General features: G+C 38.9%; 1 protein-coding gene across 1 annotated transcript in view; it reads right to left on the bottom strand.

Annotated features, from left to right (window-relative positions):
- The window catches only part of LOC139711945 (ADP-ribose pyrophosphatase, mitochondrial-like), a 56,080-nt gene extending 46,732 nt beyond the window's left edge, over nt 1-9,348 (bottom strand). The window contains exon 1 of the mRNA XM_071623794.1: nt 9,204-9,348. The gene's annotated coding sequence lies outside the window, so the exon portion shown is untranslated. The remainder of the gene's footprint in view (nt 1-9,203) is intronic.
- Nucleotides 9,349-14,533: the final 5,185 nt, after the last annotated feature.

The raw sequence follows: 14,533 nt of genomic DNA, 5'->3' as shown, positions 1-14,533 counted from the left end.
CGTTTGTTTCTATTTCCGAGCACCGATTAAGTAGGTTAACATGCGTTATTTAACAATTTTTACGCTACTGTCACCCAGCGAGATCGCGATGATTTCATTAATTATTTCGGCTTTAATCATACACACTCATATTCAAATTATCATTCGTTAAATGATAATGAACAAATCCAGATCTATTCAAACTAATACATGCGTTTGTTTCTTTTTCCGAGCACCGATTAAGTAGCATAACATGCGTTATTCAACTATTTTTACTCTACTGTCACCTGGCAGGATCGCGATGATTAATTCACTAATTATTTCTGCTTTGATCATACACACTCATATTTAAATTATCATTTGTTAAATGATAATGAACAAATCCAGATCTATTCAAACTAATAAATGCGTTTGCTTCTTTTTCTGAACACCGATTAAGTATAGGCTAACATGCGTTACTCAACTATTTTAATGCTACTGTCACCCGGAGGGATCGGGGCGATGATTTTATTATTTCGGCTTTAATCATCCAAACTCATATTTGCTCAAAACCAGCAAAAGAACTGGACGTCGGAACTAAAATTGGAAAGGATATAATGACGAGTTGCACACGCATTCCAATTGTCCATTTTTGGTCACAATTTTATTGTCGCTACATGAAAAGTTTTTGAATGCGTTAGCTATTTTTCTCTCGTTGCGCTGTGGTCTGACTTCATATTATCACGCATGCGTTTCTCGCGAAAAAGAAAATCGAATGATTATGTTTAATAATTTAGTAGGGACATCGGAAGGTGTTCCTGTGTCTTATCTTGTGATTAAGAAGAAAACATGGAAGGAACGGTTCTCTGCAAAACGGGAAAAGACGTGGATAGCGAGATTTCGGTTTCCAATATTTCATTTGTCGCGTGTTTGAAAGCGGCAATTTGGTCAAGAAATGGAACCTCGTTATATCCGATCAAATTGCTTATGTTTTTCTTTATCATGATTTACCGAAATTGTCCTCGTTATAACCGAACTCGTGACCGATTCGTTCTGCCATTTACACGCAAAGGAAAACGGGACCGACGCGATCACCTCGTTATAAGCGGTTCCTCGTTATAACCGAACTCGTTATAACGGGGTTTCACTGTAGTAGAGGAGACCAGCCAGCCAGCATAGCATGCGTTCTGGAGCTGGTAAAATAAAAAATCGTTGAGTGATGGAGAGAACCGGTCTCAAGCGCACGTGTGCACAGCGAACGGCTTTAATATAGTATTAAACTGGTTCATATTCTGTCTTTCAGTAAAAAGGAAATCAGTTGGTTGTTTCACAGGGTTGACAATTGGCAGTACTGTCTGCGGCATTTTAAATCCTTGAGCGAATAAGTTTTCATATGAGAAAAGATCTAACTCAGTAAGTTTGTGTTTTGTTGAAAGGCAAAAATAATGCTATGCATTTCCAGAGATAATGGTTGGATTCATAGGTTCAACAAGTGATGCATAAATGTCACTATTTTATGTTAAAAAAACGTGTTTTTTTTTTCCATACCCTTGATATGACTGAATGAATACAGTCACAGTGTAGTTAAATTGGTATACTTGTCATGCATAAACAGCAATATATGCAGATTTGGTATAAACTTGTGCATCACTCAAATGATAAGTGTCATCTATTATGGTTTATATCACTGCTGCTTCTTGGTAGCACTGTAATGATGGCCATGGAAGAAATGAAGGGAGAATGTGACTTACCTTCACAGGTACATGTTTTACTACATAGTTTTGGTATACAATCATTCATCATCCAAATGATGAGTGATTATCAAATGTCTTTTTAGAACATGAAGAAACATCTTTAAATGTTTAATGCTATAATGCCATATATGTATCATTTTGACATCCATCTGCAATTGTACAAGCCAGTTTCCAGTTGAATGTGCTACAATACTGTGAAAAAATGCAGATACATACCAGCTGTGTGGACACAAAAAGTCACAAACACAAATGATAAACAAGGAAAAGTAGAAATTACGCGGTGCGTAATATATGTCCCCGCCGGAAGTAGCATTTAGTAGCAAAATGCACAATATAGGTAAAAAGATGAAGGTCAAGGTCAAAGAAGTCAAAGGTCAAAATTCTATGTAGAAGTTTTGAAGCCCTCACCTAGTGCCATCACATAAAGCAAACGGAATCGAAATCGGGTTAGAAATGGCGAAGGAGTAGCATTTTGTAGGCAATGTGCAATATAGGTCAAAAATCAAGGTCAAAGGTCAAAGAAGTCAAAGGTCAAAATTCTGTGTAGAAGTTTTGAAGCCCTCACCTAGTGCCATCACTTAAAGCAAACGGAATTGAAATCGGGTTACAAATGGCAAAGGAGTAGCATTTTGTAGCAAAACGTACAACATAGGTCAAAAATCAAGGTCAAAGGTCAAAGAAGTCAAAGGTCAAAATTCTGTGTAGAAGTTTTGAAGCCCTCACCTAGTGCCATCACATAAAGCAAACGGAATCAAAATCGGGTTAGAAATAGCGAAGGAGTAGCATTTTGTAGGCAATGTGCAATATAGGTCAAAAATCAAGGTCAAAGGTCAAAGAAGTCAAAGGTCAAAATTCTGTGTAGAAGTTTTGAAGCCCTCACCTAGTGCCATCACTTAAAGCAAACGGAATTGAAATCGGGTTACAAATGGCGAAGGAGTAGCATTTTGTAGCAAAATGTACAATATAGGTCAAAAATCAAGGTCAAAGGTCAAAGAAGTCAAAGGTCAAAATTCTGTGTAGAAGTTTTGAAGCCCTCACCTAGTGCCATCATATAAAGCAAACGGAATCAAAATCGGGTTAGAAATGGCGAAGGAGTAGCATTTTGAAGCAAAATGTACAATATAGGTCAAAGGTCAAGGTCAAAGGTCACAATTGAAATTCTGTAGAGAAGTTTCAAAGCTCCCATGTAGTGCTATCATATAAAGCAAACAGAATCAAAATTGGGTTAGAAATGGCGAAGGAGTAGCATTTTGAACGTTTTGATCACACACGGACGCACACACGGACGGACACACGGACGGACGGACGGACACACGGACACACGGACACACGGACACACACACGTACGGAGCCCGTTTCATAGTCCCCTGCTCGAACTCGTTCGGCGGGGACAATAAAGCAGTGTTTTGAATATCATGGAATTTATTTTAGTCGTACATTTGTTGAAAGACATGTTTTATACCTGTTTCAATTATTTAATAGCACAATACCCTACATCAGAACTGCAAGTACACTGGTATCAGAAATGCCATTACAGCACTAAATACCGGTATTAAGATGGCCAATTTCCCTTCGACATCTGTAGTGGAAAGAAAAAGCAAATGTATTTCTGCATGCATGAAGTTTCATTTCAAGTATGGTACATTATATAGATGATGACTGGCGGGGGAGGGAACATACCGAATGTTCCACCCGAAGGGTTTGAAATGCTATTGAGGGAGGTTATAAGTCCCGAGACGAAGTCGAGGGACTTATAGCCTCCCGAAATAGCATTTCAAACCCTGAGGGGTGAACGTTTGGTACATGTTCCCGACAACAAAAGTCATCATCTGTTATATTATATGGGTCAGTCAAATACGTCAACGTCAACCACCAAAGATCGTAGAGATCTGTAGGCTCCTACGAACTTTGCAGCCACGGCCACCATGTACTTTGCACCAGCAAAGCGTGCATGTGCAGCTAGCGCGCACTACGCACTATGCATAACTCGCTCGCGCAGAGCCAAATTCACTGTGCGCGCGATCCTACGCGTAGGCATTCTGTCATTTGTTACGTGGAATGTTTTCCCATGGGAGAACATTACCAAGAATGTCCGCCCATGGGAGAACATAACGAATGTACCTCCATCACGTGACTCTGTTTAACCAATCACTAACCAGTATTTGACTAACCCATTTAATATATCTATTTGTTTGAAAATGCACAGAGTGCAGGCAAGACATACACTTGGGACCTGGTCTCTCATAACACAGCTACCAGAGTGAAACTGATATTTCATTTCATAAATTGGATAAATAGAAAATAGTAAAGCCCTCTCTCGTTACCTTTCTCAGAATTACCGGACAAGAAACACATATTACTTTCATTTTGACAATCCTCGAAAAAATAGTAAGATATCAAATAGTAAGGACCTCCCTCATCGCCTTGCTCAAAAAACCCGGACGAGAAACTACTTTCTTTTTTTACTTGGCCTTATACACTCTCTCTCTGTTGCTTCCTTCCTTCATTTCACTCTCCTATTTCTACTAGTCTAGGGTCTTCTTTCACCAGCCCTTTCAGGGACTCAAGGACTTCATGCACACGGTGTTATCACAAACCTCTCTTCCTAATTGCCATCGTGCAAACTTTCAAACAACACAAGTACAGTATCATTCATCACAATCATATATTTCCTGCACAGAGACAGAGATCCTTCCCACTGATTCATCTAAGCGTATCCAGCAAAAAAAAATGAAAAAATAAAAAAATGAAAATATAATAATAATAATAAATATGTTAAAACAAAAAGACAAAGGCAAAAAACAAAAAACAAAACAAAAAACAAAACAAAAAATCTTATCAGGCAATCTGAGTCTAGAAATACTTATATTCCCCACATGCAGCAGCTTATCAAGATATTTAGCCATTATACCGGGTATGTAAGCAGGGCAGGGCATTGAACAAGCCCTTCTTTCAGCTCTACCTTGTTCTCAAGTTCTACTTGATTACCAAATGGTTACAATACCACAAAGTAGTTGGCTACAACTGTACAAGTTCTACATATATTCATCTACCACACCACTAACCCCAGGGTGCTCCATGGCACAGTGCCCTGAGTAAGCAGCATTCTTGATTTGTACCATCAGAAAGAATACAATAAAATCAGACACCTCTAAAAATGCTCTTTTTCGCCAGCAAGAGGCTGGCATTGTTCTATAAATATGTTTTTTGTCAAACTTATACCTACACCAAACTTACTATAAATTCCCAGACTGTTCCCATTGTCTTGAAAAGACATTTTTCTTCGTATTTATCTCCTTCCCACCATTCATTTTGGAAACAACTTTGTGTGGAACTGTGAATACTCTACACTGCATGAATATTAATTCTTTCTACCTGTTCATGACTGTCTGGTGTGATACAACATGTACGTTCCTGCTGATATACTGTACATTACACTTGTAGACCTACTGTGTGCAAAAGCAATAAATGGCGAGTGCATGCACATTGTAGATTTAAAATCCACTGACGGGAGCAGTTGTCGTTCTTGCACATTCTGCTTGATCGAATCAAGAAAAATCATCAATTTTTTAAACTGGAGGAAGCAAATGCTACACAACACCAGTTGTTAACAACTGAACTATCTACATCTGTACATATTCAGATTGAAAAAAAAAAATCAATTTTTAAAGTCAAATCTTATGCTCAATACCAAGTAGATGTACGAGATGAAAAATCCTACTATCTGCATTCCATTCGCGTTTGGGCTGGTCACATCACAGTTACCACACCACTAGAACAGCACAATTGCCCAGTAGACTACTAGGCCTACTACATGTATGTTGTAGCTCTATACTTACTTCCTTACATGGGTATCTAACCAGTCAGTGCTTAACACTTAATTTACAGAACAGCCAACAAATTACACCATTGTGGATGGGGTTTCGGGAAGAAATTGTGTCAATCGTTTATTATGTGTATTCAGTACCAGGTAATTAATGTTGATTCTCTCAGTAATAAGAAACCTATTCTGGAAGCAAGGATTTCCATTACCAATCCAGATATTATAGCATTGGGGGAAATTATCCTAAGAACAGTTTGAATTCAGTAGAAGAAAGTGAACTTCAGTTGCCAGGGATCTGTTTTTGCCTGCCAAGTGTCGTAGAGGTGCAGCTATTTATTACAGAAAGAGTCTTCAATGTAAATGAATCTGATTTTGAAGAAAAAGTTTGGTGTTCTGTGAACGACAACAATGAAGAGTTACTGTTTGGCTGCATTTATAGAAGCCAAAATAGTGTCGAAGCTAATAATACAGCTCTGTTACAACTTTTTTAAGAAGTAGAGAATTTGCAATAGAAGAATTTGCTCATCGTGGGTGATTTTAACCTGCCAAATATTGATTGGGAGATCCCTGCTGCACAGGGAACGGGTACAAATGACTTTGCACTTGTGCGTTTGTCAATGTTATCCAGGATTTATTTTTGATGCAGTTAGTAAATGAGCTTACCAGACTGAGAGATGGGCAGAGGTCAAACATCTTGGATCTTGTTATAACCAACCAAGAAAATATGGCAGAGTCTTTACACACATCTTCCCCAGTAGGTAAGAGTGACCATTTAGTTCTTGAATTTGAACTTTATTTGCCTGGTTGTTATCTATCTACTGAGAAACCTGAACGTTATGCATTTTTTAAAGGAGATTATGACGGTATGAGGAAATACGTATTGGACAATGACAATTTTGACGTGTTGGATACAGAAGGAGATATTAACACTGCAAATGATGTTCTTGTGAATGTAATTGGAATGCTTACTGACAAGTTTGTACCAAAAGTCAAACCAAGAGTGCAGGAGAAACCTCTATGGCTGAATAGCTCTGTTAAGAAAGCAATTGTCAAAAAACATAAAGCTTGGAATCTTTATCAAAAGACAAGAAGTCAGAATGACAGACTCTGTTACAGAAAAGCTAGAAATGAAGTAACTAGAGTGGTATTTGGAGCAAAAAGGGACTTTGAATGCAAACTGATATCTGAATTGAGTTGCAACCCCAGAGTTTTTGGAAGTATGTGCAAAGCAAAACCAAATTCAAACCCTTTTTAAGCATTTTGGAGAAACCAGATGGCCGTATAGCAGTAAACGATGCAGAAAAAGCAGAGACACTGAACAACTTTTTTGCCTCTGTTTTTACACATGAAGACTTATCAAACGTTCCAGTTCTGGATCCCAGGATCTATGATGTACAATTGGATACAGTCATTTTTACAGATCAACTTGTGAAAGAAGCCAAAATGAAACTGGACCAAACAAAATCTCCCGGTCCAGATTATGTGCAAAATCATATTTTGAAAGAAATGGTAGATTACGTTTTGAAACCACTTGCAGATTTATTTACTATGTCAATGTCAAAAGGTGAACTTCCAAAGGCATGGAAGAATGCTAATGTTTTTTTCAATTTATAAGGAGATAAGAAGAAACCAAATAATTATCTGCCTGTGTCTGGAGAGTTTGACTAGTAATACTTGCAAGTTAATGGAAACCATTGCCAGAGACAGAATTGTACAACATATGGACTCAAATCTGTTGTGTACAGAGGAACAATACGGTTTTAGGAAAGGAAGAAGCTGTGGTGCACAGTTATTACGTGTCAGAAACACGGACAGAAGTATTAGATAATGGTGGAAATGTTGATTATATATATTTAGATTACAGCAAGGCGTTTGACAGTGTACCTCATGAACGACCGATTAAGAAAGTAGAAGCGTACGGGATCACTGGAAATCTTTTGAAGTGGATCAAGTCTTTTTTAAGTGAAAGATCACAACAAGTGGTGGTCAATGGTGTTTCATCTTCACAAACTGCGGTTTCTAGCGGAGTTCCACAAGGTAGCGTTCTGGGCCCAATTCTGTTTCTGTTGTATGTACTAGTAAACGACCTTCCTGATGTGTTAGTGGCAGATGTGACGTTAAGCTTTTTGCAGATGATACCAAGTTGTATTCACAGATATACGATAATGATGATGCACTGAATCTGCAAGCTGATCTAACCAGAGTGATGTAATGGTCAAAAAAGTTGCAGCTTCCTTTTAACCTGGAAAAGTGTAAAGTTGTTCATTATGGAAGGAATAACCCATGTGTCAGTTATACAATGGATTCATACAAACCCGCCCATCCCAGTAGCTACATGTGTAAAGGATCTTGGAGTAAATTATGACAAGAAGTTAGATTTTACTCATCATGTGGACACAATCTGTACTGCATCGAATCGTAAGACTGGAATTATGGACCGTACATTTTCTACTTTCAATGAGAAAGGATTTATTCAACTGTACAAGTCTATTGTCAGACCGACATTAGAATACTGTTCTTCAGTGTGGCATCCACACTGGAAGAAAAATGTTGTAAAAGTAGAGAATGTACAGCGCGCAGCGTCAAGCTACCAGACTGATACGTCCACTCAGACCTCTGAGTTGTGAAGCAAGACTTAAACAATTAAAATTGCCTTCATTGGTATACAGACGGCATAGAGCCAGTATGATATAGATTTTAAAGATTGTCAATGGGATTGATGATTTGAAGTCTTCAGTGTTTTTTGAGTTCTCATCTGGAGGAAGGACGCCTGGTCATAAATTCAAGATACTGAAGAAACATGCAAAGTCTACAGTGAGACAGTGCTCTTTCTCTCAAAGAGTAATCAGCGAGCGCGAGTGGAATAAGTTGCCACCATTTTGTAGTTGACAGCCCATCTGTAAACAGTTTCAAGTCTAACCTAGAGAGGTTCTGGAGTCAAGACAAGAACAAATATAACCCCGAAGGGATATTTTTTTGCCCATGCAATACAATTTCTGCACAGCGCCTATGGCAATGCGAGTAACAGTTACGTTTAGAGCTATTCTATCAATGTGTTGCTGACGCCTGAAAGTTCAGTGTGGAACCTTCAGTGTTATTCACCTAAACTGTGACTGGCAATTATGCTACACATGTCTCCGAAAATTTGTTAGAAAACAGATGAACCACAAACCAAGAGGAACCGTGCAGTGAATATTTGTAAATACATAGGCTAGTAGGCGTGTGTATGCACGGCACGGACCACGGTCGCGGTGCAGGATGGAGGCGGGGACGCTGCGCTGCGCCGGTAGTGGTTCTGATGCGACAGAAGGTCTAACATTGTTAGGCTATGTACTATCGATGTGGAAAGTGTTGTCTAACTGTTCGTGTTAGAGCAATTACGGGAAAATTGAGTGCTTCAAACGATTATCCTCTAACCAGCCTCGTAAGAGATAGGTTCAATTTGACGTGAAAACAAGTGAGTTTAGGTTAACCATTAACGACGCTACTAGACGTCTAACTAATAAAATACAAAGCAACTGCCGTTAGATACTAATTACTATTTAGTACCTGTAGTAGTACGACAGCCTAGCCCATGGCGTTCCGCACAGACTGGATGCTAAGTTTGGGTGTTGGGCTTGGCACTACAAATTCATAAATTTCGCGACTGCTGTACAAGATAGTCCTACCTTTTGAATGGAGAAATGACGGCCACAGCTTTGAACAGCTTTTCTACAAGAAGCAATGGTCCGCACTCTTTGCCTTCAATAATTTATCCACAAAATCGTGGTGATGTCATCATATAGCCTATGGAGTAGACATAGTTCAGTACCAATACCGTAGCGTAGAGGAGACTGACCTACCGCGTATACCTTACCGTTCCCCCCACGCTGGCATGCCATGCTATGCTCAGATCACGCCCGGTGACCATACAACATAGAGGGCGGATTTCATAACGATAAGAGTCTGGGGTGGTATTCTGTAAGCGCGATCCTTATTTCGATCCTAGGAGCGCGCGTAGGACAGAAAATAGGATACCCTTAGGACAGGCAAAATCGGTATTCTGTAAGCCTGTCCTAAGCCTATCCTAGGACAGTCATTTATGAATAATGAATATTAATGAGGAAAGACAGGACACGCCCGGCGCAGTATCTATGAGCCAATCATCTGGCTAATTTTACGCAATGCGCGCCCAAGATCTACATTGCTCAAACATGCGCTTCACGCAGCTCTACTGTGCGAGGAGTTAAAATGTATTGTCAGTCTAATTTTACAGTTAAGAATACAATTTTGATTATCAAAGCTTTAGCACGCACTTAGCCCACCATAATAGATGTGACCTTACGAGTTCCATTGATTAGCATTTAAAGTTTTTGCAGAAATTAGCTCAAATGTTGAACTTTTGGAGGATGTTGGGGTAAACTGGGATATCATCACTGCATGCCAAACTTCGCCCTTAATTCAAAGTTATTATAAAATATATAAGATTTTCTTAAATAAAAAGAAATAATGATAATAATAATAATAATAATAATAATAATAATAATAATAGATGCACTCACAGACACACACACACATGCGCTCACATTATTCTATGATCGATATGCTTGTAATAATAATGTCTTGCTTATATAGTTACTGTTTGTCCCACTTAAACCAAACCAAAGTTCCACTTCTCCCAGGAAAAAACCCAATGATAACACAAATATGAGACTTATAGGAATATAGGGTTAGCGTAGCAACCCGTTATATGGCTAGCATCAAAAGTCTTTTTGTCCGATACATGTGAGCCCCATTCTAGATATCAGAAAGTTATTCGAGAAACTTCATCAAATCACAATTTTTGTCCCACTTTATTCACCCCGCTAGCTCTCCCCTATCTTCATGGTAGTATAGACTTACATGCAGGGCAATAATAACAGAATAAATAAAGGAGATTACTGATAGATTAAACAAAGATATAAACATGGAGCTACTATAGCTCCATGATATCCTTGTATACGGGTGCTGTTCGTTATTCCGAAGGTTCGCTATTCCGAAGGTTCGTTATTCTGAAGGTTCGTTAATCCGAAACACACAAATTCTCCATACCTAGAGGTTCGTTAATCCGAAAATGAAAAAGGGTTCGTTAATCCGAATATTTGTGGCGTTATTTCGAAGGTTCGTTATTCCGAAGATTTGTTAATTCGAAAATGAAATTTGGAATAACGAATCTTAGGACTGGAAGAGCCTTCGGAATAACAAACCTTCGGAATAACGAGCTGTAACCGTATAAACACGTAAGTTCACTACATTTTGAAAAAAAAAAATGTTAACGCATGCACATGGACTGTTAGGTCACCGGGTTGCGTCACCAGTGGCGTATCTAGGGAAAACGGCGCCCGGGGCAAAAAAAGTGTTCAACAACAACCCCATCCCGGTAGGGACTTTAAAAAAAGTCCACATGATATGCTTTTTCGAGCATTTAAAAGGGGTCTTTTGAGGGTAATTTAAATGTAATAAATTTTGATAAATTTTGGCGAGCGAGCGCAACGAGCGAGCCGAAAATTTTTGTATTTCAGCTTACAAAACATGGAATTCTTGTCATTTCTTGCTTATCAAATTTTACAATTCTAATCAAGATCCTTTTTCTTTTGTTCTATTTCCTTGAGCCCCAACTCATGCATTCTTTTGGTGAGGCTGCCATGCCATCATCCCTGTTTATTGCAATTTTTATAGTGACGACCTTATATAGGCTAGATCCCTTTAGAACGGATGAAATTGCAGCCGCTGCTCCGTGTAACATTTTGCCGGCTAAATATAAAATGACATTGAATACAATAGACATTGTCATTTTGTACGCGTCATCATCAGGTTTTGTTCTTATCTCTTTTTATTTTGTAATAAAATTTTTCGAGCGAGCGCAGCGAGCGACTGCCGAAATTTTTGTATTTCAGCTTACAAAACATGGAATTCTTGTGTAAACACAATAAACATTGTCATTTTGTCCGCGTCATCATCATGTTTTGTTTTTATCTTGTTTGACATGGTTTCCTGCCCCCCCCCCCCCCCTCTTCTCCCTTCCCCCGTCCGGGCGAGTTTTTCTTCTCTTTCTTCTTCTTCTTCTTTTTCTTTTTTTTTTCCTTTTTCTTTTTCTTTTTTCTTCTTCTTCGTTTTTTTTTCGTTTTTCGTTTTTCGCGCCCCCAAGGAGTGGCGCCCGGGGCACGTGCCCCCTCGCCCCCCCCCCCCCCGATACGCCACTGGTTGCGTCACACACTACGTACGTCTTCACAATTTTATTGTGAGCGTATGGATCGTTGCGTTACTAGTACTTTACATGACCGGCGGAACCGTGGGGGCCGTGGGGGCTCAGGCCCCCACACTTTTTGTGCACCATACAAAGAAATACATAAGGTGTCATCACTTTGGGCCCCCACAATTTTTTTAACCCGGAAGTACGTATGTGGCACTAAATAGTAATAGATAGAGATCTTGAAGTGTGCGGAGCGCGGTAAGGTTATGTTTTTCCAATGTAGACTTTTTTTTTATTCGCTTGTCAGCTGAAGAAACCCAGAAATGGAAAGGGTGAGAGGAGCTGAGGACCTTTTTTTATTTTTTTTTTCTTGTTAGCTCATGAAACCCGGAAGTAGGCCCCCACGCTTTTAAAAACGTTCCGCCGGCCCTGCCTTATTCTTCACGCGACCTACAAGCACACTGCGTACATTTCTTTTTCTTTGGTTACTAGATCTTCATAGCAACGACTTCGAGGGTCACGTAATGTGGGTGGCGAAGGTAGGCTACTTGCACTGCGTCCGCATGACGTTTGGGCAGACGTTGAGCATGATAACAACAATAATGACAATAATAATAATGATAATAATAGTAATGATAATAATAATAATAACAATGATAATATTAATAATGATAATAATTATTATCATTATTACAATATTAATTATAATTATAATTATAGCTTTTGTTGTTATTGTGTACATAATGTACTTTTTATTCATTTTATGCCGAATAAAATGAAATGTGAATTGAATTGAAAATGGCGAACAACAAACAAATAAACACATACCAGCTAGATAAAGAATGCAATTGTTTCGAACATTAAAGACTGCAGTTTTAGAATCCTCAGTTTGAGAGGAACAGATAGTTAACTCTGTTATACGATTCATGCATTTCTTTTCTTGTTCATGAACATACAAAATAAGAGACAGTGGGTCGTCAGTAGGCCTATATACGCAATAGCCCGGCATAATCGCCAGAGAAAGATTGCCTAGAGGCTATCCTTATTTTTGCTCCTAAACTTGATCCTACTTGTGCTTACAGAATACCACTTATCTTAAGATCTCATTAACATCTAATTACATCTAATTAACATATCAAGTTACGCCCCTATCCTAAACTGGGAGAGAAATAAAGATCCCTGACGTCACTATCCTATTTCTCCTCCCACGCGCGGTGTTACAGAATATCAATCGCGCATTTAGGAGCGAGAGCTGTCCTAGGATCGTTACAGAATACCACCCCTGCTGCAAAGAGATTCTCCTCCTCCCCGCAAGCTTCAATACGTGTATGAACGTTGTAGTTACCTGCACGTAATGAGCTTCTATAGAGTGTCCCAGCCCGGCATGAGTCCATGGGCCTAACAGAGATGAGCTAGTGTACATCACAGAGCTGTATAATAATCCAACTCTATGAGCTCTTCTATGGTGTACATGCACCTACGGTGTTTCTTTGTTTTTGTCGTTGTTGTTGTTGTTTGTTGTTGTTGTTGTTGTTGATTTTCAACAGGAGCAATACGGTACTTGCAGGCATTGACATAACTTCCATTGTCCTCATCTCCACTATTTTTATAAGGCATTTTCAGTCTTCTGCTAGCTAGGACACTCAGATCATCAGACCTCCCCAAACCTTTCCGAGTGAAAAATAGTGATGATTTGACTTAAAAGTAGGAAAGAAAGAGCAGTTCCCAAAGGAGTGTGGAGTAAAATTATCCAGAAAAATAGGAAACTCCTATTGAAACAAGAGCTCGGAATGGTAAAAATTCAGATACTTTCCTCCAAATTCAGTAGGCCTATTGGTTGGGAGGTCTGTTAGGCATAAGGCCTATTTGTAATTAAAGTAATAGATTGTGGTTATGTTTAATAAAAGTGCAGGCCTAAAAGTCACATAACAATCCGTCCGTTTGGGGTTTGTTATTGTTGCTTGTTTGTTTTTGTTTTATCTATTTGCTTTCTTGGTTCTCTTTCTGCCGTGAAGTCAGAGACTTATCGGCGGAACATAATATCCCCTACGCGTACGATATAGACAGCTCTTTTTATATGGTCAGATTGGTCAAAATAATTATGTATATAAGCCTATATCGCCCGCAACTTTAAAAGATGTTAAAATCCATGCACTCCACGTGTAAAGTGACGTTGTCGAAAAGAAAAAGAAAGCACGGATGAAGTTCAACTGAAATCGAATCAAACATAAAACGGTTATCTACTTTATTATCCCCAGGTATATAGGCTTTTTTACCCCCAAGGACTGCACATTGAGTATATCGGTCACATGCGTCACGCATTGCAATGAAATGAGGTGATGGTTGGCCCCACAAGTCTCAATACAGTTCACTTGCACACTTAATATCTTCACCAAACGTCAAGAGGGGAATACAATCCATGTAGGTCCTATGCCCTTCATATTAAATTGTTCTGAAGTTGTAGTAATTGAGCTATAAGTATAATAGACAACAGGGATGCGGTTAGGTTGCTCCGTTGACAAAAATAATAAATTTATGAATAAAAGCTGCACACTAGCATCCAAAGTTAAAATATTGATGGCCAGTGAAAAAGACATAGGCCTACAGCACAAAAAAACAACCAACAAACACAAAACAAACACGAAACACAGAAATCCATTTGTTTCTTTATTTTGTGTGTGAACCTGTGATAGGAAATTGTACAGCATATTGTACCATGGACCTATATATTACACATGGACGATCATTATTTCGTATTAATGCATGCCTCTGTCTATGTCAAAAGTG

This window comes from Diadema antillarum, unplaced genomic scaffold, assembly GCF_040938485.1.
Source record: "Diadema antillarum isolate AM-2024a unplaced genomic scaffold, OU_Dant_1.0 seq00001738_RagTag, whole genome shotgun sequence".
Classification (NCBI taxonomy): domain Eukaryota; kingdom Metazoa; phylum Echinodermata; class Echinoidea; order Diadematoida; family Diadematidae; genus Diadema; species Diadema antillarum.
Note: the sequence above shows the minus strand (reverse complement) of the source record. Positions and strands in the feature narration are given on the sequence as shown.